Genomic DNA, 21,055 nt, shown 5'->3' with positions numbered 1-21,055 from the left:
TCCAAGGCCCTCGGCCCTCTCCTCGCACCGCCCAGTGCCACCACCACCGCCGCCGTCACCACCTCCGTTCCACCACCGGCGGTGCGTCTCAATCGGAGGAACTTCATGCTGTGGCGCACTCTCTCGCTCCCAAATCTCTCCGGGGCGGGACTTCACGGCTATCTTGATGGCACTACGGCTGCGCCGGCGAAGACCATCGTCGAAGGCACTGGTGATGCTTCAGTCACCGTGGCAAACCCCGCCTACGCCACATGGTGGACACAGGACCAGCGTGTCCTAGGGCTACTCCTCTCGTCCATGGACGAGGACATCGCCTGCGAGATGATCGGCAGGACTACGGCCGCCGCGGTGTGGGAAGCAGTCCACGCCATGTTTGGTGCCCAGAACCGTGCCAACATTCGGCACATCCATCGGCAGATCCAATCTCTGCGGAAGAACGACGTGACCGCCGGCGAGTACATGAACAAGGTTAAGGTTCTGGCAGACACCATGGCCGCCGCCGGATCACCACTCAAGGACGATGAGATCATTGACTACATGATCACAGGGTTGGGCTCCGACTTCAACCCCCTTGCGGCCTCCATGATCCGCGACAACCGCGCTGACTCCCTCGCGGACTTCTACTCGCACGTGCTCAGTTTTGAGTCCCTATGTGCGGGTCAGACCCAGACCGATGACTAGTCCTCCTCTGCAAACGCAGTATCCCGGCCTGACTCCTTCCCCGCCGCCGGCCAGCCGTCGCAGCACCGCCCCTATGACAACAACTCTGGGCGCCCCGACACCGGTCAAGGCGCTGGTGGTGATCGTCGCCAGAACAACGGCGGCAGCAACAACTACGGTGGGGGCGGCACCAACAACCGCTGCAACGACGGTGGCGGCGATCGCCGTCAGTACAACGGCGGCGGCAACGGCCGAAACAGCCGCAAGAAGCAGCGGTCACAGTGCCAGCTGTGCAACTACTGGGGGCATGAGGCGAGCGACTGCCGCAACCGCTTCAACCCTGAGTTTGTGCCCCCACGCCAGCGCTCCGGCAACTCGGCGTCCACCAGATCCAATGACTCCCACTGGCACATGGACACGGGGGCGGCGGACCACCTGACCAGTCATCTCGAGCGCCTCCACATGGCCGAACGATACAGCGGGAAGGATCACGTGCAAGTAGCCAATGGTGCAGGTTTGTCAATTTCTCACATTGGTCATTCAACTTTAGCCGGTTCCTCCCTCCGCTTGAAAAATATCCTGCATGTTCCAAATATCCACAAAGATCTCCTTTCTGTATATCGTCTCGTTTCCGATAATTATGTCTTTGTGGAATTTCACCGTGATTTTTTCTGTGTCAAGGACAAGGCCATGAGGAAACTTCTTCTTCTCGGTAGAAGCAAGGGCGGTCTCTACCCAGTTCCTTTTAGTCGAGCCTCGTCATCATTGTTTCGCCATGCCCTCTCCAGCACCAAGACCACATCCGCGCAATGGCATCAGCGTTTAGGTCATCCTACAAATAAAATAGTGCAAACTCTTGTTAGGAACAATAATTTATCTTGTTCGTCGTCAGACAATATTGTGTTGGTTTGTGATGCTTGCCAGCATGCAAAGAGTCACCAATTATCTTATACTGCATCTCATCGTGTTTCCACTATGCCTCCTGAATTGATCCACTCTGATGTTTGGGGTCCTGCTATTGCCTCCTCCGGAGGTTTTAAGTACTATGTTAGTTTTATTGATGACTACTCTCGGTTTTGCTGGATTTATCTTCTCAAGCACAAGTCTGATGTTGAGCATTTCTTCTACACCTTCCAGGCACACGTCGAACGCCTTTTGAGCACCAAAATCAAGGCAGTGCAGTCCGACTGGGGGGGCGAGTATCACAAGCTCCACCAGTATTTTCAGCGCACGGGCATCTCCCACCGTGTGTCCTGCCCTCATACGTCCCAACAAAATGGTGTTGCGGAACGTAAGCACCGCCACCTCGTCGAGACGGGCCTTGCCCTGCTCGCTCACGCCTCCGTCCCTCTACGGTACTGGGATGAAGCCTTCTTAACGGCGTGTTATCTTATCAATCGAATGCCTACCTCTGTGCTTAACAACGACACTCCTATGCAGCGTCTCCTCAAAATAAACCCCGACTATTCCTTCTTACGCATCTTTGGATGTGCTTGTTGGCCCAGTCTTCGCAAATACAATTCCCATAAGCTCTCTTTCCGTTCCAAAATGTGTGTTTTTCTGGGATATAGTCCTATACATAAGGGGTACAAGTGCCTGGATAGGTCCACCGGGCGCATTTACATTTCTCGTGACGTCGTGTTCGATGAGTCCGTGTTCCCTTATGTGACCCCCGGTGTCACCGTTGATATCTCCACCCTAGCCGAGTCCATCATCACTTTTCCTTCCACCAAACCGGCTATGAGTGCTCATGTGAGAAATTATGACCTGTCCTATTTGTCTACTGACCATGCTGTTCCAGATGCTGTGTTCCTTGTGCAGGTCCTCGTGCCAGCCTCGTCACCGTCGCCCGCGAACCCAATCGACGTGCATCGGCATGGGGAGACTCCCGAGGTCTCCCATGCAGCTCCGTCGGACGCGCCTTCCGTGCCTTCGTCGCCTGCCCCTGCTGGGCCTTTTTGTGCCCAGCCCGCGTCGCCCTCCGCCGGCTCCGCCCCGGCTGCGTCGCCCTCGGCCGGCTCCGCCCCGGCCGCATCGCCCTCCATCGGCTCCGCTCCGGTTGCGTCACCCTCGGCGGGGCCTTCGTCCGATGATGCTACGTCGGCTGCTGCCCCTGTCACTGGCCATCCCATGGCGACACGTCTTCGCACCGACTCTCGCCGTGCGAAGCAATTCACTGATGGGACCGTGTGGTATGATCCTCGTCGGCGTGCCTTCTTCACCGCTCCCGTCTCGCATCGCGATGCTCTCCGGGAGCCTGCCTGGCATGCTGCCATGACCGATGAATTTGTCGCCCTTCGCCAGAATAATACATGGCGTCTTGTGCCCAGGCCCTCCGGTGTCAATCTGGTTAGCTGCAAGTGGATCTTCAAGACCAAGCACCGCCCTGATGGTTCTATTGACAAGCATAAAGCTCGCCTAGTCGCTCGCGGGTTCTCACAACAACATGGTATTGGTTATGGCGATACTTTCAGTCCAGTTGTGAAGTCTGCTATGGTGCGCCTGGTTCTCTCCCTCGCTGTGTCCCGCGGCTGGACTCTCCGTCAAATTGATGTGAGCAACGCTTTCCTCCATGGATTCCTGACCGAGGAGGTCTATATGCAGCAGCCGCCTGGGTTTGAAGATGCTCAGTACCCTCAGCATGTGTGGAAGCTGCAGCGTTCCATCTATGGCTTGAAACAGTCTCCCCGTGCGTGGTATGCTCGTCTAAGTGCTCGATTGTTTCAGCTCGGATTCACATCCTCGAAGGCTGATACGTCCTTATTTATCTTCTCCCGGGATGGTGTTCAGATTTATATGCTGGTCTACGTTGACGATATTGTCATTGCCGGCTCTACACCTGGAGTTGTTGATCGTCTGGTCCAGTCTCTCTCGGACAGCTTTCCCATCAAGGATTTGGGTCCCTTGGATTACTTTCTTGGCCTAGAAGGGTCCTTCAATTCTGGAGGCATGACTGTGACACAACGTAAGTATGCACTGGACCTTCTGCATCGTGTCAACATGGAGAATTGCAAGCCCACTTCCACGCCTCTTGTTCCTTCAGAGAAGCTTTCCCGTCATGGTGGTACACTGCTACATACTGATGATGCGTTCCGGTATCGCAATGTTGTTGGCGGGCTTCAGTATTTGACTCTCACAAGGCCAGACATCTCCTTTGCTGTTAATAAGGTATGTCAGTACCTTTCTCAGCCGACTGAGGTTCATTGGGAGGCGGTTAAACGCATCTTGCGATATGTGAAGGGTACACTTGATACTGGCTTGTGCTTCCGGAAGTCCCGCTCCACTGACATTAGCATATTTACTGATGCAGATTGGGCCGGGTGTGTTGATGACAGACGATCTACGGGTGGCTTTGCCATCTTTGTAGGACCGAACTTGATATCCTGGAGTTCGAAGAAACAGCCTACAGTCTCAAGATCTAGTACCGAGGCTGAATAGAAGGCGTTGGCAAATGGAGCTGCTGAAGCGATTTGGCTAGAGTCTTTGCTTAAAGAACTCGGAGTAGTTCAGCAGCGCACGCCCATACTATGGTGTGATAACTTAGGGGCAACATATCTGACCGCTAACCCAGTTTTCCATGCTCGAACGAAGCACATAGAGATCGACTTCCACTTTGTGCGCGAGCGTGTTGCAGCTAGAGCTCTTCAGGTCAAGTTTATATCTTCAAGTGATCAGCTAGCTGATGTATTTACTAAACCAGCTACCGAACAGATGTTAGACCGTTTTAGATCCAATCTGAATCTTGTATGTAAAAGTTCAGATTGAGGGGGAGTGTTAAATACGGTCTGTATAGGTGTATTTATACATGTATTGTAACCTGTTGATGTCTATATAAATAAAGCTGATCACGTGGTGGAGACACACCACGAAACCCTAAACCTATTCTCAAACTATACAAACTGCCAAACAGGGCAGGCTGTGCTCGCATGGGTGCTGTTAAACCCTCCTGGTTTTCGCAGTAATATGGCCTTCAATTTTGGTGTTCTTTGACTCGTTGAACGAGGGCTACGGCACCATGGTCTTGGATTTGCATTTCGTGATTATGGAAAATTCCACTTTTCCCACTCTCCAAATGGCTAAATCCCGTGGCTGCAGCTACTCCATTGCATTGCTTCATCCATAATTGCACCTTGCAACTACACACATATAAAATACAGGAAAAACTAATAAAACTAACAATTGTGCAACACTCGCTGAAAATAAAAGAGAACTCGTAATCATTCATAAATAGCATACTTAGAACTAGATGAAACATGATACGAGGGGCAAGTAGAACATTTTACATGACTAAAATATGTTGTAAAATGCACTTTTCAGTCGTACCTACTGCGCCTTTCGAAAGAGGGACACCCACAACACTGAAGACTACTACATTCTCAAGAAACTCAATGAGGAGCACCGGGCCTCCGGGAGACGAGGAAACAACCGTGGCAACAGCACTGGTGGAAAAAGGGGCTTTGGTCGCGGTTCGCAACTGCCATTAGTCGCGGTTGCGCAACCACGACCAAAGTAGCGCGACTAAAGGCCCCCCCCCTTTAGTCGCGGTTCCTTACGAACCGCGACTAAAGGCCCGTCCACGTGGGCCGCAGGCGGCGCGAAGCGGAGGACCTTTAGTCGCGGTTCTTCTGGCCAACCGCGACTAAAGGCCTCCGCAGGGTTTAGGGTTTAGCCCCCCCTCCCCCTAAATCTGGTTTCTTTTTAATTTGTATTATTTTATTTCTTTTGGGTTTTAATTTTGAAGGAGTTTCACATATTCTACGGTACTACATACATGCATATGAATGTACAATTTCAAACAAATTTGAAATTAGAACCAAAAAGAATTCAAGAGGAATATACAATATATATTCAATATCGGATGACCATATACAATATATATTCAATATCGGATGACCATATACAATTTTGAACAAGTTAGTTACAAATTCTGGTGCATATAAAGTTCTACGTCATCGTAATAGTGTTCTCCTCTAGGATCGATGACTTCCCTCGCCAACCATCCAGCTAGTTCCTCTTGAAGTGGTCGGAAGCGAGCTTCTGGACTAAGCGTCTTCCGGAGGTTATTCCTCAGGATGTTGTTCTCACACTTCTGGTCCGGCTCATTGCAGTATCTCCGGATCCTCTCACAAACATAGTATCCACATAGATTGGTCCCCGGTGGCTGAATCTCCCCAGTCGTCCGCACTGCCATTCTAAAATGTAGCTCTTTTTTGAATTCACCGACCTTGGTATCTACGAACCGTCTCCAAACCCTACGAGGCAAAGAAAATTAAATAAACAAGAGAGTTATTAATTAGTTACTTGATATTAGTAAATGATGAACGAAATAGGCCGATCGATATAGAGCGCAAATGAATGAAAATAATTACTTTTGCATCATTTTTCTCATGTCGGCCCAAAGCGCCGGATCCATATTCAGAGAGTCGTGGACGAGAACTGAGGAGGTCTGAACTTGAATTACCATAAGAATCCAGTGGAACCTGCGGACACGATACATGCACAGTCATGCATAACTCATCGATTAGCCACATACCATGCATGGAGTAAACAAAAGAGAATGTGCTCAAGACAGAAACACTCACCCAAAATGGTAAGGAAATAGAATATCACTTTTCTGTTGCTGTTTTCTAATAAACCGCCACAGGTCATCCTCCACGTCGGCGGGGTGGTGTTCTAACACATGTGAATTAACGATGTGTGGGTCAATGAACCCAACATCATGGATGTTCCTTATTCGCATTTCCCGCTTCTTCATTCTGCATAATAGCGTACACAACAAGATAGTTAGGACAATATATATATATAGTGCAGGCAATGAACGAGATGGGGTAGAAATTAATAAATCACTTACAGAACGTAGCAACTGATGATAGATTTGTCGAGGTCGCGCAGATTGAACAGCTGGAACAATTCACTCAGATGAATTTGTACCCAGTAATGTTTGAAGTGATGCTCATATCTAACTTCCGCATAGATATAGTCTTTGGGGTTTTTATGTTTTATGTAACCCTTGTACCAAATTAGCAGACCTTTCATTTGTCGAGGTAGATCCTCTTCCTGCGCAGGCTCGACGAGAGGGCCATTCTTCACATATGTAAATACTACGTCCTTCATTGGCGCCTCATCAAGGCCTAACAGTGCACGAAGAGTGATACCTAAGTCGGCCGCTTGTTCTCTGGCACTCGATACAGTCAATCCCTGTGCTGCCGCAGCTGCTATGATATCGGGGTCATCCGGACCGGCGGCTTTCACTATAAGCGGGGCAATCGATTGTTTACTTTGTTCCCCGAGCTGGGCAACTTCTTTCCCCCTTTCTAATTTTTTCTCGGCCTCCTCCTCCAAGGCTTTCTTCTCCGCCAACTCTTGGTTCCTCTTGAACGCGAGTGCTTGCCTACGAAGTTCACGTAAATAGTCGTCAGGCAGATTCTTCGCGGCTTGGGACGGTGTGGTCAAAAATGACTTAGCCCACTGCTTTTGCTTGTCAGAATATACTGGCTTGGGCTCGCCCTCTCTTTTCTTCTTGCAGTCCGCCTTCCATTTCTCATATTCAGCAGCCGCGCGTGAGTCGACTTCCTCGGCACTACGTTCCCAAGGCCTTGTGGGGAGAGGCTTCAGTGATGGCTCTGGTATCTTTGTGGTTCTAGGTACATAAGGGTCCGGGTTAATAACCCAGGACTGCTTCTGCTTCTTCGCCGGAGGTGGATTGGGGGCGGTGTCTCGCCGATCACCCGCCGGACGAGGATCGGGGGCGGCGTCGCTACCCGCCGGAGGTGAATTGGGGGGCGGCGTCGGCTGACGTGAACGAGGTGTAGGTGAAGCACCACCACCACCGCCGCCACCGCCACCGTCACCGCCACCGCCACCGCCACCGCCACCACCACCACCGTACGGGGGTGGACTTGTTGGCGCCTCGCCTGGAAACTTGATAAATTTCTTCTGCCATAGAATGAACTGGCGCTTGACATCTCCAAGTCTTTTCACCCCTTCAGGTGTAGCAATGTCAATGTCCAGGTCCTCAAACCCTTGGACTATCTCCTCCACCGTGACACGAGCATAGCCATCTTGAATGGGGTTGTTGTGGTGGAGTGCTCCAGGTGGCAAAGCACTGCCGATGGCTACCTTCATGGACATGTTCCCGATAGGATAATACAGATGACATGCTTTCATCTCCTTTATATCGTCCACGGGGTAGCGAGGAGGCTCCGGTGCAGTAATTTCTATCGTCGGTGCACCAGCCGGTGAGGCCTCCGTGGAAGCCACGCTGCTTCTTCTCCGCTGCTGGCTTCCGAGATCCATTGGATGATCTTCATGCTGCGCCCGAGCTGCATCTCTTTCGGCTACTAGTACACTCACGGTTTTCTTCATCACATCCATTTCCGTTACCAACTTCGCCACAACATTTGCATCCCGATCCATCTTTCTCTTACGGCTTCTGTAACCGTACGGGTCATCGTTCTGGGGGAACCCTACTTTCCACGAAATGGGCCCCATGCCTCGTACACGTCCTCCGTGTTCAGGATTCCCGAGGGCTTTTGTCAGGGCGTCGTTCTCTCTGTTGAACTTGATCCTCCCCTCTTGAGCATCCCTCATTGCCTCAATAAGCTTTTGGGTGGGTGTAATTATTTTGCCCTGATAAACACACTCCCCTGTCTCCGGGTTCAGCGATCCCCCATGCCCGTACCACCAGCTTTTGGCCCTTGGGTCCCATCCCTCCGTACCTGGACGGATTCCTCGCGCCCTCAGCTCGCTCTCCATCTTCTCCCACCTAGGCTGCCAAAAGCGATACCCTCCTGGCCCCATAATATGATTGTACTCCTTCTTGGCCGCATTCTTCTTATTTTTTTTCGACATTTCAAGGAACTGCTCTGATTTCTTTTGCTTCACAAATTCTGGCCAATCATGTTGCAGTTTCTCATATTGTCCTTTGAAATCCGGAGTCTTGCCCTGCTTGACAAAGTCATGGGCTAGATTTTGCTTGTATTTCCGGAATGCGTTGGCCATCTTAGAAAGAGCGAACTGTTTGACTAGCTTGCACCTCTCCTTGTTTTCCTGAATCTTGTTACCCTCCTCATCGTATTTGTGGTATTCCGGAGGTAGAACGAAATGTTCCATAAGCTTGTTGAAGCAATCTTTTTTTGTTCTCTTAGCGACAAAAGTGAAACCAAGACGTGCCTTCTTTGGCTCATTCCACTCATGGACGGTGATCGAGACGTTGTCTCTAACAACGGCTCCGCATTGGCTGATAAACTTGGTGGCGTTCTTGCTGGGTTCCAGCGGCCTGCCGGTTGCTTCCTCGACAACATCGATGGTGCATGTTTCGTTTGGTTTCATCGTCTTGGTTGCGCCACGCTTTGACGACGTACTCGATTTTTTCGACGATCCGGCCGAGGGCTAAAATAAGAAAGAGAGTCGCGCGCGTTAGTACACACACATTTATTCAAATCAGTTAGTTTGTATCACCAGACGCTAGCTCAATATGTATATATATACCTCGGCGCCGGAGGTGGTTGCTACTTCCAATTCAAGATCGTCGTTTATCGTCGTTCCTTCGGCATCATCTTGCTGACGGCGCCCTTCATCTTCACCGTCAAGGTTCAGATAAGAAGAGATATAATCTTCTTCTTGTCCGGTCGGCACATCTAGAATATCGCCTTTTATGATGCCGAACATATGGTCTTCAGCGTCCGGATCATAGTTGGCCAGAATCGGGTCAGCTCTATCGTCCGCCATATGTCAGTCCTGAAAACATGTAGTCAAAACAAATTAATTAAGTGAAGAAGGGGGGCGGTGGCGGTGGCGAAAGGGCGGTGGAAAAAGGAGGGGGCGAGGAAGGGGTGCGCGCGGAGTCGGAGTCGAGACACAACACATGCATATATGCGGGGTCGCGGTGGCGAAAGGGGGGCGGCGGAAGGTGGGCGCGCGGTGGCGGTGGCGAAAGGGGGGCGGCGGGGACGAGCGCGTTGGCGTTGGCGCGTTGACGGCGTTGACGTTGGCGCGTTGAATAGAGGTAGCGTGTTGACGGTGTTACATTTTTATGAATAGAGGTAGCGTTGGCGCGTTGACGGCGCGTTGGCGTTGGCGCGTGCGCGTTGACGGCATCGCCGTTCAAATGTAAAACAAAGTGAAATTTAAGTTCATTTTTTATTAAGTCAAAATTTTAGTTCATTTTTTATTTAGTCAATTTTTATTAAGTCAAAATTTTAGTTCATTTTTTATTTAGTCAATTTTTATTAAGTCAAAATTTTAGTTCATTTTTATTAAGTCAAAATTTTAGTTCATTTTTATTAAGTCAAATTTTTTAAGTTGTAGTTGTATTTTTACTAGTTTTTAATTAAAAAAACTTATAGTTACAAAGTAAAAAACAAAAAAACCAAAAAAAAATGGGCCAGGCGCGCGCGCCCTGGCCTCTCTCCTCTCCCTCTCTGCTTCTCTCGATCTCTCCGACAAGAAAGCGCACGGCGGGACGGCGGCGACGGATGCAAGCGCCAGCGAAAGCGGCGGCGCGGCGCGCGTGTGGCGGCGCGGCGGCGACGGCGGTTACAGGAGGACGGCAGCGCGCGCGCGTCTCGAGACGATGGCGGCGCGCGCGACGCGCGGCGCGGTTCTTACGGGAAGATGATGGCGACGGCGGCGCGGCGGCGCTCTCGGGCGAGGGCGACGACGTAGAAGACGACGGCGACGGGCGGCGCGCGGCGCTCGGGCAGCCTCGACGGCGTAGAAGACGAGAGGGCGGCGACGGCGCGGCGCCGCAGAGTCGAGGCGACGGTTCGGCGGAGAAGAAGAAGTGCGCGGCCGTCCGCGCTTGCAAATATTTATAGGGAAGCACTTTTAGTCGCGGTTGGTGAGGCCAACCGCGACTAAAGGGTACCCTTTAGTCGCGGTTGGCCTCACCCACCGCGACTAAAGCCTTTTTTTCGCCCCATTTGCGGTTCCCGCGGGAAATGACCTTTATTCGCGGTTGGCCAGGCCAACCGCGCCTAAAGGCCTTTTTCGAAATTATTTCATTTTCTAAATGTGAAAAATAAAACTAATTCAATTCATAATGTTTCAAATACATATAATATATCAATAAATTCAGAAAATTAAAACTAATTCATTTAAAAATCTTAAAAATACAAATATTATATCAAAAAATTCAGAAAATTAAAACTAATTCATTTCTAAATGTTAAAAATACAAATAATATATGAAAAAATTCAGGAAAATAAAACTAATTCATTTAAAAATCTTAAAAATACAAATAATATATCAAAAAATCAAAAAAATAAAACTAATTCAATTCAAATTCTTAAAAATACATATAATATATCAAAAAATTCAGAAAAATAAAACTAATTCAATTCAAAATCTTAAAAATACAAATTATCAAAAATTCATAAAAATAAAATTAATTCAATTCAAAAGTTCGTTGGCCCCCTCTTCCCGCCTCTTTCCGCCGACCCCCTCTTCCCTCCTCGTCTTCCCGCCATTTCTTCCCTGTCTTCCCGCCTCTTTCTTCCCGCCAATTGTTTCCCGCCAATTTCTTCCGGCCTCTTTCTTCCCGCCAATTTTTTCCCGCCAATTTCTTCCCGCCACTTTCTCCCCGCCTCTTTCTTCCCGCCTCCTCTCTTCCCGCTCCCATTTTTCCCGCCATTTGTCACTACATATAGGTAGCCCGGCTTGGCCAGCATTATCACATCTCTACAATCTCTCATCACTCTCTCATGGCTTCCACCGCACCCACTCTAACCTACCAGCAGGTGGAGGAGCTTTGCTCCTCGAACTACCCTTGCCCTCCGGGCTACCGCGTCCCTGCCGGCTGGAGCCTAAGCGCCGGCGGCGTGCCGGTCCCTCCCGTCCCTCAGGGTACTGCGCGCCGGGCGGCCATCACGAACCACTACTACCTCGACCTCACGCCGGAGCAGCGGATGAATCCCCGCTGGCATCCCGATAACCAGCATACTTGGGACGCCTGCGTAATCACTCGGCGTGAGAGGGCGCTCGCTGTATGAGGAGGACGGTCTGCCTCCTGGAAACTTCCACGAGGCCGGCCGTCGGCTATGGTGGTACGGCCGGACTCTGCAGAGCGTCATGGACTACATCACGGCCGGCGATATCCCCCGCCTGCGCTACCCTCAGTTCGAGCCACGAGCGCCGCCCGACGACAGCGACGACAGCAGCGACGACGACGCCGGCAACTTAGAAGGCGACGACTACCAGTACAACGGCGGCGGCTATGAAGACTACGAGTATGCATATTATACGCCTAGGCAGGAGTATGACTAAATCACTCCAAATTTCATGTATGCAGGAGTATGACTTAGTCACTCCAAATTTCCTATATGCAGGAGTATGACTTAGTCACTCCAAATTTCATGTATGCAGGAGTATGACTGAGTCACTCCAAATTTCATGTATCATCAGTGCTATCTCGAGTCAATTGAATCATTCGAAAATGGACACCAAACACATCACGGGTAATATAATTCACATGATTCATTCAACAAAGTTTGGTACAATAAATTATTACACATCATTTCTTCCCTTGTGTCCCTGCTTGCTTACGATTGTGCCGTATCCATGGAGCATCCTCATCATTTAACTTAATGCTTGGGTCGGTGTTCACTTTGAAGGGCGGAATTTCAGCAAACATATTATAATCTTCTGACATGTCTGTCTTGTCCTCCACTCCCACGATGTTTCTTTTCCCTGAAAGAACAATGTGGCGCTTTGGATCATCGCATGATGTACTGATCGTTTTCTTATCTTTCCGTTTCCTCGGTTTGCTACTCATGTCCTTCACATAGAAAACCTGAGCGACATCTTTTGCTAGGATGAATGAATCGTCAAGGTAACCAAGATTGTTGAAATCCACCATTGTCATTCCGTATTGCTGGTCCACCTTTACCCCACCTCCTGTTAGTTTGAACCATTTGCACCGGAACAAAGGGACCCTAAAGGAGGATCCATAGTGAAGTTCCCATATCTCCTCTATTTAACCATAATATGTGACTGATGGCGTGTAACTCACACGTTCGTTGGGAACCCCAAGAGGAAGGTATGATGCGCACAGCAGCAAGTTTTCCCTCAGAAAGAAACCAAGGTTTATCGAACCAGGAGGAGCCAAGAAGCACGTTGAAGGTTGATGGCGGCGGGATGTAGTGCGGCGCAACACCAGAGATTCCGGCGCCAACGTGGAACCTGCACAACACAACCAAAGTACTTTGCCCCAACGAAACAGTGAGGTTGTCAATCTCACCGGCTTGCTGTAACAAAGGATTAACCGTATTGTGTGGAAGATGATTGTTTGCAGAAAACAGTAGAACAAAGTATTGCAAGAGATTGTATTTCAGTAAAGAGAATTGGACCGGGGTCCACAGTTCACTAGAGGTGTCTCTCCCATAAGACAAACAGCATGTTGGGTGAACAAATTACAGTTGGGCAATTGACAAATAAAGAGAGCATGACCATGCACATACATATCATGATGAGTATAGTGAGATTTAATTGGGCATTACGACAAAGTACATAGACCGTCATCCAACTGCATCTATGCCTAAAAAGTCCACCTTCAGGTTATCATCCGAACCCCCTCCAGTATTAAGTTGCTAACAACAGACAATTGCATTAAGTATGGCGCGTAATGTAACTAGTGACTACATCCTTGAACATAGCACTAATGTTTTATCCCTAGTGGCAACAGCACAACACAACCTTAGAACTTTCTGTCACTGTCCCAGGTGTCAATGCAGGCATGAACCCACTATCGAGCATAAGTACTCCCTCTTGGAGTTACAAGCATCTACTTGGCCAGAGCATCTACTAGTAACGGAAAGCATGCAAGATCATAAACAACACGTAGATATAACTTTGATAATCAACATAACAAGTATTCTCTATTCATCGGATCCCAACAAACGCAACATATAGAATTACAGATAGATGATCTTGATCATGTTAGGCAGCTCACAAGATCCGACAATGATAGCACAATGGGGAGAAGACAACCATCTAGCTACTGCTATGGACCCATAGTCCAGGGGTAGACTACTCACACATCACTCCGGAGGCGACCATGGCGGTGTAGAGTCCTCCGGGAGATGAATCCCCTCTCCGGCAGGGTGCCGGAGGTGATCTCCTGGATCCCCCGAGATGGGATCAGCGGCGGCGGCGTCTCAGTAAGGTTTTCCGTATCGTGGCTCTCGGTACTGGGGGTTTCGTCACGGGGGCTATTTGTAGGCGGAAGGGTAGGTCAAGAGGCGGCACGGTGGCCCCACACCACAGGGCCGCGCGGCCAAGGGGGGGCCGCGCCGCCCTATGGTGTGGCCCCTCCGTGGCCCCTCTTCGTCTCTCCTTCGGACTTCTGGAAGCTTCGTGAGAAAATAGGCCCCTGGGCTTTGATTTCGTCCAATTCCGAGAATATTTCGTTACTAGGATTTCTGAAACCAAAAACAGCAGAAAACAAAGAATCGGCACTTCGGCATTTGTTAATAGGTTAGTTCCAGAAAATGCACGAATATGACATAAAGTGTGCATAAAACATGTAGATAACATCAATAATGTGGCATGGAACATAAGAAATTATCGATACGTTGGAGACGTATCAGCATCCCCAAGCTTAGTTCTGCTCGTCCCGAGCAGGTAAAACGATAACACAGATAATTTCTGGAGTGACATGCCATCATAATCTTGATCATACTATTTGTAAAGCATATGTAGTGAATGCAGCGATCAAAACAATGTATATGACATGAGTAAACAGGTGAATCATATAGCAAAGACTTTTCATGAATAGCACTTCAAGACAAGCATCAATAAGTCTTGCATAAGAGTTAACTCATAAAAGCAATAATTCAAAGTAAAAGCATTGAAGCAACACAAAAGAAGATTAAGTTTCAGCGGTTGCTTTCAACTTGTAACATGTATATCTCATGGATATTGTCAACATAGAGTAATATAATAAGTACAATAAGCAAGTATGTAGGAATCAATGCACAGTTCACACAAGTGTTTGCTTCTTGAGGTGGAGAGAAATAGGTGAACTGACTCAACATTGAAAGTAAAAGAATGGTCCTTCAAAGAGGAAAAGCATCGATTGCTATATTTGTCCTAGAGCTTTGATTTTGAAAACATGAAACAATTTTGTCAACGGTAGTAATAAAGCATATGCATCATGTAAATTATATCTTATAAGTTGCAAGTCTCATGCATAGTATACTAATAGTGTCCGCACCTTGTCCTAATTAGCTTGGACTACCGGATCATCACAATGCATTGTTTTTACCAAGTGTCACAAAGGGGTACCTCTATGTCGCCTGTACAAAGGTCTAAGGAGAAAGCTCGCATTGGATTTCTCGCTATTGATTATTCTTCAACTTAGACATCCATACCGGGACAACATAGACAACAGATAATGGACTCCTCTTTTATGCATAAGCATGTAACAACAATTAATAATTTTCTCATTTGAGATTTGAGGATTGTTGTCCAAAACTGAAACTTCCACCATGGATCATGGCTTTAGTTAGCGGCCCAATGTTCTTCTCTAACATATGCATGCTCCAACCATAAGGTGGTAGATCGCTCTTACTTCAAACAAGACGGACATGCATAGCAACTCACATGATATTCAACAATGAATAGTTGATGGCGTCCCCGAAACATGGTTATCGCACAACAAGCAACTTAATAAGAGATAAAGTGCATAATTACATATTCAATACCACAATAGTTTTTAAGCTATTTGTCCCATGAGCTATATATTGCAAAGGTGAAGAATGGAATTTTAAAGGTAGCACTCAAGCAATTTACTTTGGAATGGCGGAAAATACCATGTAGTATAGGTAGGTATGGTGGACACAAATGGCATAGTGGTTGGCTCAAGTATTTTGGATGCATGAGAAGTATTCCCTCTCGATACAAGGTTTAGGCTAGCAAGGCTTATTTGAAACAAACACAAGGATGAACCGGTGCAGCAAAACTCACATAAAAGACATATTGAAAACATTATAAGACTCTACACCGTCTTCCTTGTTGTTCAAACTCAATACTAGAAATTATCTAGACCTTAGAGAAACCAAATATGCAAACCAAATTTTAGCATGCTCTATGTATTTCTTCATTAATGGGTGCAAAGCATATGATGCAAGAGCTTAAACATGAGCACAACAATTGCCAAGTATCACATTACCCAAAACATTTATAGCAATTACTACATGTATCATTTTCCAATTCCAACCATATAACAATTTAACGAAGGAGAAACTTCGCCATGAATACTATGAGTAGAAACCAAGGACATACTTGTCCATATGCTACAGCGGAGCGTGTCTCTCTCCCATAAAGTGAATGCTAGGATCCATTTTATTCAAACAAAACAAAAACAAACCGACGCTCCAAGAAAAAGCACATAAGATGTGATGGAATAAAAATATAGTTTCAGGGGAGGAACCTGATAATGTTGTCGATGAAGAAGGGGATGCCTTGGGCATCCCCAAGCTTAGACGCTTGAGTCTTCTTGATATATGCAGGGGTGAACCACCGGGGCATCCCCAAGCTTAGAGCTTTCACTCTCCTTGATCATGTTGCATCATACTCCTCTCTTGATCCTTGAAAACTTCCTCCACACCAAACTCGAAACAACTCATTAGAGGGTTAGTGCACAATATAAATTGACATATTCAGAGGTGACACAATCATTCTTAACACTTCTGGACATTGCATAATGCTACTGGACATTAATGGATCAAAGAAATTCATCCAACATAGCGAAAGAGGCAATGCGAAATAAAAGGCAGAATCTGTCAAAACAGAACAGTTCGTATTGACGAATTTTAAAATGGCACCAGACTTGCTCAAATGAAAATGCTCAAATTGAATGAAAGTTGCGTACATATCTGAGGATCACTCACGTAAATTGGCATAATTTTCTGAGTTACCTACAGAGGGATTTTTCCCAGATTCGTGACAGCAAAGAAATCTGGAACTGCGCAGTAATCCAAATCTAGTACTTACTTTTCTATCAACGGCTTAACTTGGCACAACAAAACACAAAACTAAGATAAGGAGAGGTTGCTACAGTAGTAAACAACTTCCAAGACACAAAATAAAAACAAAGTACTGTAGGAAAAAACATGGGTTGTCTCCCATAAGCGCTTTTCTTTAACGCCTTTCAGCTAAGCGCAGAAAGTGTGTATCAAGTATTATCGAAGGGTGATGCATTGTTATCATGAGCTCCCCCATCCATGGTGGTACTAAGGGCTTTGTCAATTTTAGGCCTATAATAATACTTTTTTGGTCTAGGCACTTTAGAGACATACATAAACTTTTGCTCCTTACCCACATAAGCTTTCTCCTTGTATTTAAGAGAAGAAAATGTTGAACCCAAGGTTTCCATAGCTTTTTCAAGTTCATCAATCCTATTAATTTGATCATCATGGGCAACACAAGTTCCTAGGGCACTAATTCTTTCATCAATTCCTACTAAGGATTTATCAAGTTCATCAGTTTTATCAAGTAACATTTCCAATTTAGCTTCAATACTTGGAAAATTTTTCTCTATGGTTTCCAGTTTTTTCATAACATCTTCAAGAGAGATTTCAGTTTTAACTTTATCAACAGGGGGTATTCCAAATAGACTCTCAATAATGCAGCTAGCTTCTAATGCAGGGGTACTTAAGAAGTTACCTCCTACGAGACAATCAAGAACATGCCTATTCCAGCTAGAGATACCAACATAAAAATTCCTGAGTAAAATAGTGGTGGAGTGTTTCTTAGTGCACCTATTATGGGCATTAATAATTCTATACCAAGCATCTCTTAAACATTCTCCCCCTTGTTGCTTAAACGAACGAACTTCAACTTCAGGATTACTCATTTTAGCAGTAGTAAATAAAGCAAACTAGATAAAGTAAATGCAAGTAAACTAATTTTTTTGTGTTTTTGATATAGTAAACAAGATGGCAAATAAAGTAAAACTAGCAACTAATTTTTTTGTATTTTGATTTAGTGCAGCAAACAAAGTAGTAAATAAAACTAAGCAAGACAAAAACAAAGTAAAGAGATTGAGAAGTGGAGACTCCCCTTGCAGCGTGTCTTGATCTCCCCGGCAACGGCGCCAGAAAAAGTGCTTGATGGCGTGTAACTCACACGTTCGTTGGGAACCCCAAGAGGAAGGTATGATGCGCACAGCAACAAGTTTTCCCTCAGAAAGAAACCAAGGTTTATCGAACCAGGAGGAGCCAAGAAGCATGTTGAAGGTTGATGGCGGCGGGATGTAGTGCGGCGCAACACCAGAGATTCCGGCGCCAACGTGGAACCTGCACAACACAACCAAAGTACTTTGCCCCAACGAAACAGTGAGGTTGTCAATCTCACCGGCTTGCTGTAACAAAGGATTAACCGTATTGTGTGGAAGATGATTGTTTGCAGAAAACAGTAGAACAGTATTGCAGATGATTGTATTTCAAGAAAGAGAATTGGACCGGGGTCCACAGTTCACTAGAGGTGTCTCTCCCATAAGACAAACAGCATGTTGGGTGAACAAATTACAGTTGGGCAATTGACAAATAAAGAGAGCATGACCATGCACATACATATCATGATGAGTATAGTGAGATTTAATTGGGCATTACGACAAAGTACATAGACCGTCATCCAACTGCATCTATGCCTAAAAAGTCCACCTTCAGGTTATCATCCGAACCCCCTCCAGTATTAAGTTGCTAACAACAGACAATTGCATTAAGTATGGCGCGTAATGTAACTAGTGACTACATCCTTGAACATAGCACTAATGTTTTATCCCTAGTGGCAACAACACAACACAACCTTAGAACTTTCTCATCGTCCTGTCCCAGTGTCAATGCGAGGCATGAACCCACTATCGAGCATAAGTACTCCCTCTTGGAGTTACAAGCATCTACTTGGCCAGAGCATCTACTAGTAACGGAAAGCATGCAAGATCATAAACAACACGTAGATATAACTTTGATAATCAACATAACAAGTATTCGCTATTCATCGGATCCCAACAAACGCAACATATAGAATTACTGATAGATGATCTTGATCCAGTAAGGCAGCTCACAAGATCTCGACAATGATAGCACAATGGGGAGAAGACAACCATCTAGCTACTGCTATGGACCCATAGTCCAGGGGTAGACTACTCACACATCACTCCGAGGCGACCATGGCGGTGTAGAGTCCTCCGGAGATGAATCCCCTCCGGCAGTGGTGCCGGAGGTGATCTCTGGATCCCCCGAGATGGGATCGGCGGCGGCGGCGTCTCGCAAGGTTTTCCGTATCGTGGCTCTCGATGCCGGGGGTTTCGTCACGGGGGCTATTTGTAGGCGGAAGGGTAGGTCAAGAGGCGGCACGGGGCCCCACACCACAGGGCCGCGCGGCCAAGGGGGGGGCCGCGCCGCCTATGGTGTGGCCCCTCCGTGGCCCCTCTTCGTCTCTCCTTCGGACTTCGGAAGCTTCGTGAGAAAATAGGCCCCCGGGCTTTGATTTCGTCCAATTCCGAGAATATTTCGTTACTAGGATTTCTGAAACCAAAAACAATAAAACAAAGAATCGGCACTTCGGCATCTTGTTAATAGGTTAGTTCCAGAAAATGCACGAATATGACATAAAGTGTGCATAAAACATGTAGATAACATCAATAATGTGGCATGGAACATAAGAAATTATCGATACGTTGGAGACGTATCGTTGACCTTTGCCCATTCTCGGTTGCTGCATCAAAGCGGACACCACTGTTTTGGTTGGTGCTCTTTTTATCTTGGGCGATCGTGTAAAATGTATTCCCATTTATCTCGTACCCTTGGAAAGTCGTTATAGTCGAAGATGGTGTCTTGGCCAACATGTACAGCTGATCTACAACCTTATTGTCACTCATTAAATGTTTTCTCAACCAATCGCCGAAAGTCTCCATGTGGGCCTTCCTAATCCAGGATTCGGGCTTCCCAGGGTTGTCCGAGCGTAAAATATTCTTGTGTTTCTCAAAGTACGGAGCCACCAAGCTGGAATTGGTCAGAATCGTGTGGTGTGCTTCATCGAGAGAATGGCCGTCCATACATATCATTGATTTCCTTCCGATCGTGCCTTTTCCACTTAGTCTCCCCTCGTGCCGCGATTGAGGAAGACCAATCGGCTTAAGGTCAGGAACAAAGTCAACACAAAACTCAATTACCTCCTCATTTCCATAGCCCTTGGCGATGCTTCCTTCTGGCCTAGCACGGTTACGAACATATTTCTTTAATATTCCCATGAACCTCTCGAAGGGGAACATATTGTGTAGAAATACAGACCGAGAATGGAAATCTCATCGACTAGGTGAACCAGGAGGTGCGTCATAATATTGAAGAAGGATGGCGGGAACACCAACTCGAAACCGACAAGACATTGGATCACATCGTTCTCGTAACCGTGGTAGAACTTCTGGATTGATTACCTTCTCGAGAGATTGCATTGAGGAATGCACATAGCTTCACAATGGCTACTCGAACATTTTCCGGCAGGAGCCCCCTCAAAGCAATCGGAAGCAATTGCGTCATAATCACGTGGCAGTCGTGAGACTTCAGGTTTTGGAACTTTTTCTCCGCCATGTTGATTATTCCCTTTATATTGGACGAGAATCCTGACGGGACCCATACTGCTCAGGCATTCAAAAAAGATGACCTTCTCTTCTTTGGTCAGAGCGTAGCTGGCACGACCTTGAAACCGTTCCGGATGCCGGTCATCAGGGTCTTTCAAACTTTGCTGGTCCTGCCGTGCTTCCTTTGTATCATTTGACTTCCCATACACGCCCAAGAAGCTTAGGATGTTCACGCAAATATTCTTCGTAACGTGCATCACGTCAATTGCAGAGCGGACTTCTAGGACTTTCCAATATTCTAGCTCCCGAATATAGATTTCTTCTTCCACATGGCTACGTGCCCGTCGGCTCCCTTCGGAACCGATTGTCCGCCAGACCCTTTCCAAAGATGACTTTCAAATCCTTGACCATATCAAATACCTCAGCACCAAGTGTGTTCCGCAGGCTTCGGCCGGTGATCTGCCTTGCCGTTGTAAGGCTTGCCAGACATTCTTCATGGATGACCTTTCGGAAGAAATCGACGATGCCCAAGGTACACGTTCTTCTTACAATTTGGCAAATGTACACTTTCAGTCTCATGTAAGCAGTGCATGCATGCATTGTATCCCTTATTTGACAGTCCCGAAAGGTTACTAAGAGCAGGCCAATCGTTGATGGTTACGAAAAGCAACGCTCGTAGGTCAAATTCCTCTTCTTTGTGCTCATCCCACACACGGACACCAGGTCTGCCCCACAGCTGTAAAAGTTCATCAACTAATGGCCTTAGGTACACATCGATGTCGTTGCCGGGTTGCTTCGGACCTTGGATGAGCA

At 47.2% G+C, this 21,055-nt stretch overlaps 1 non-coding gene across 1 annotated transcript; it reads left to right on the top strand.

The window, feature by feature from the left end:
- The first annotated feature begins 507 nt into the window (after positions 1 to 507).
- On the top strand, positions 508 to 646 carry LOC127346281 (small nucleolar RNA Z247). Its single transcript, XR_007879448.1, has one exon. It is a non-coding gene; the product is annotated as a small nucleolar RNA Z247 (small nucleolar RNA).
- Positions 647 to 21,055: the final 20,409 nt, after the last annotated feature.

This window comes from Lolium perenne, chromosome 3 (genome assembly GCF_019359855.2).
Source record: "Lolium perenne isolate Kyuss_39 chromosome 3, Kyuss_2.0, whole genome shotgun sequence".
Taxonomy (NCBI): Eukaryota; Viridiplantae; Streptophyta; class Magnoliopsida; order Poales; family Poaceae; genus Lolium; species Lolium perenne.
The sequence above is the reverse complement of the archived record's forward strand: the minus strand, read 5'-3'. Positions and strand labels throughout refer to the sequence as shown.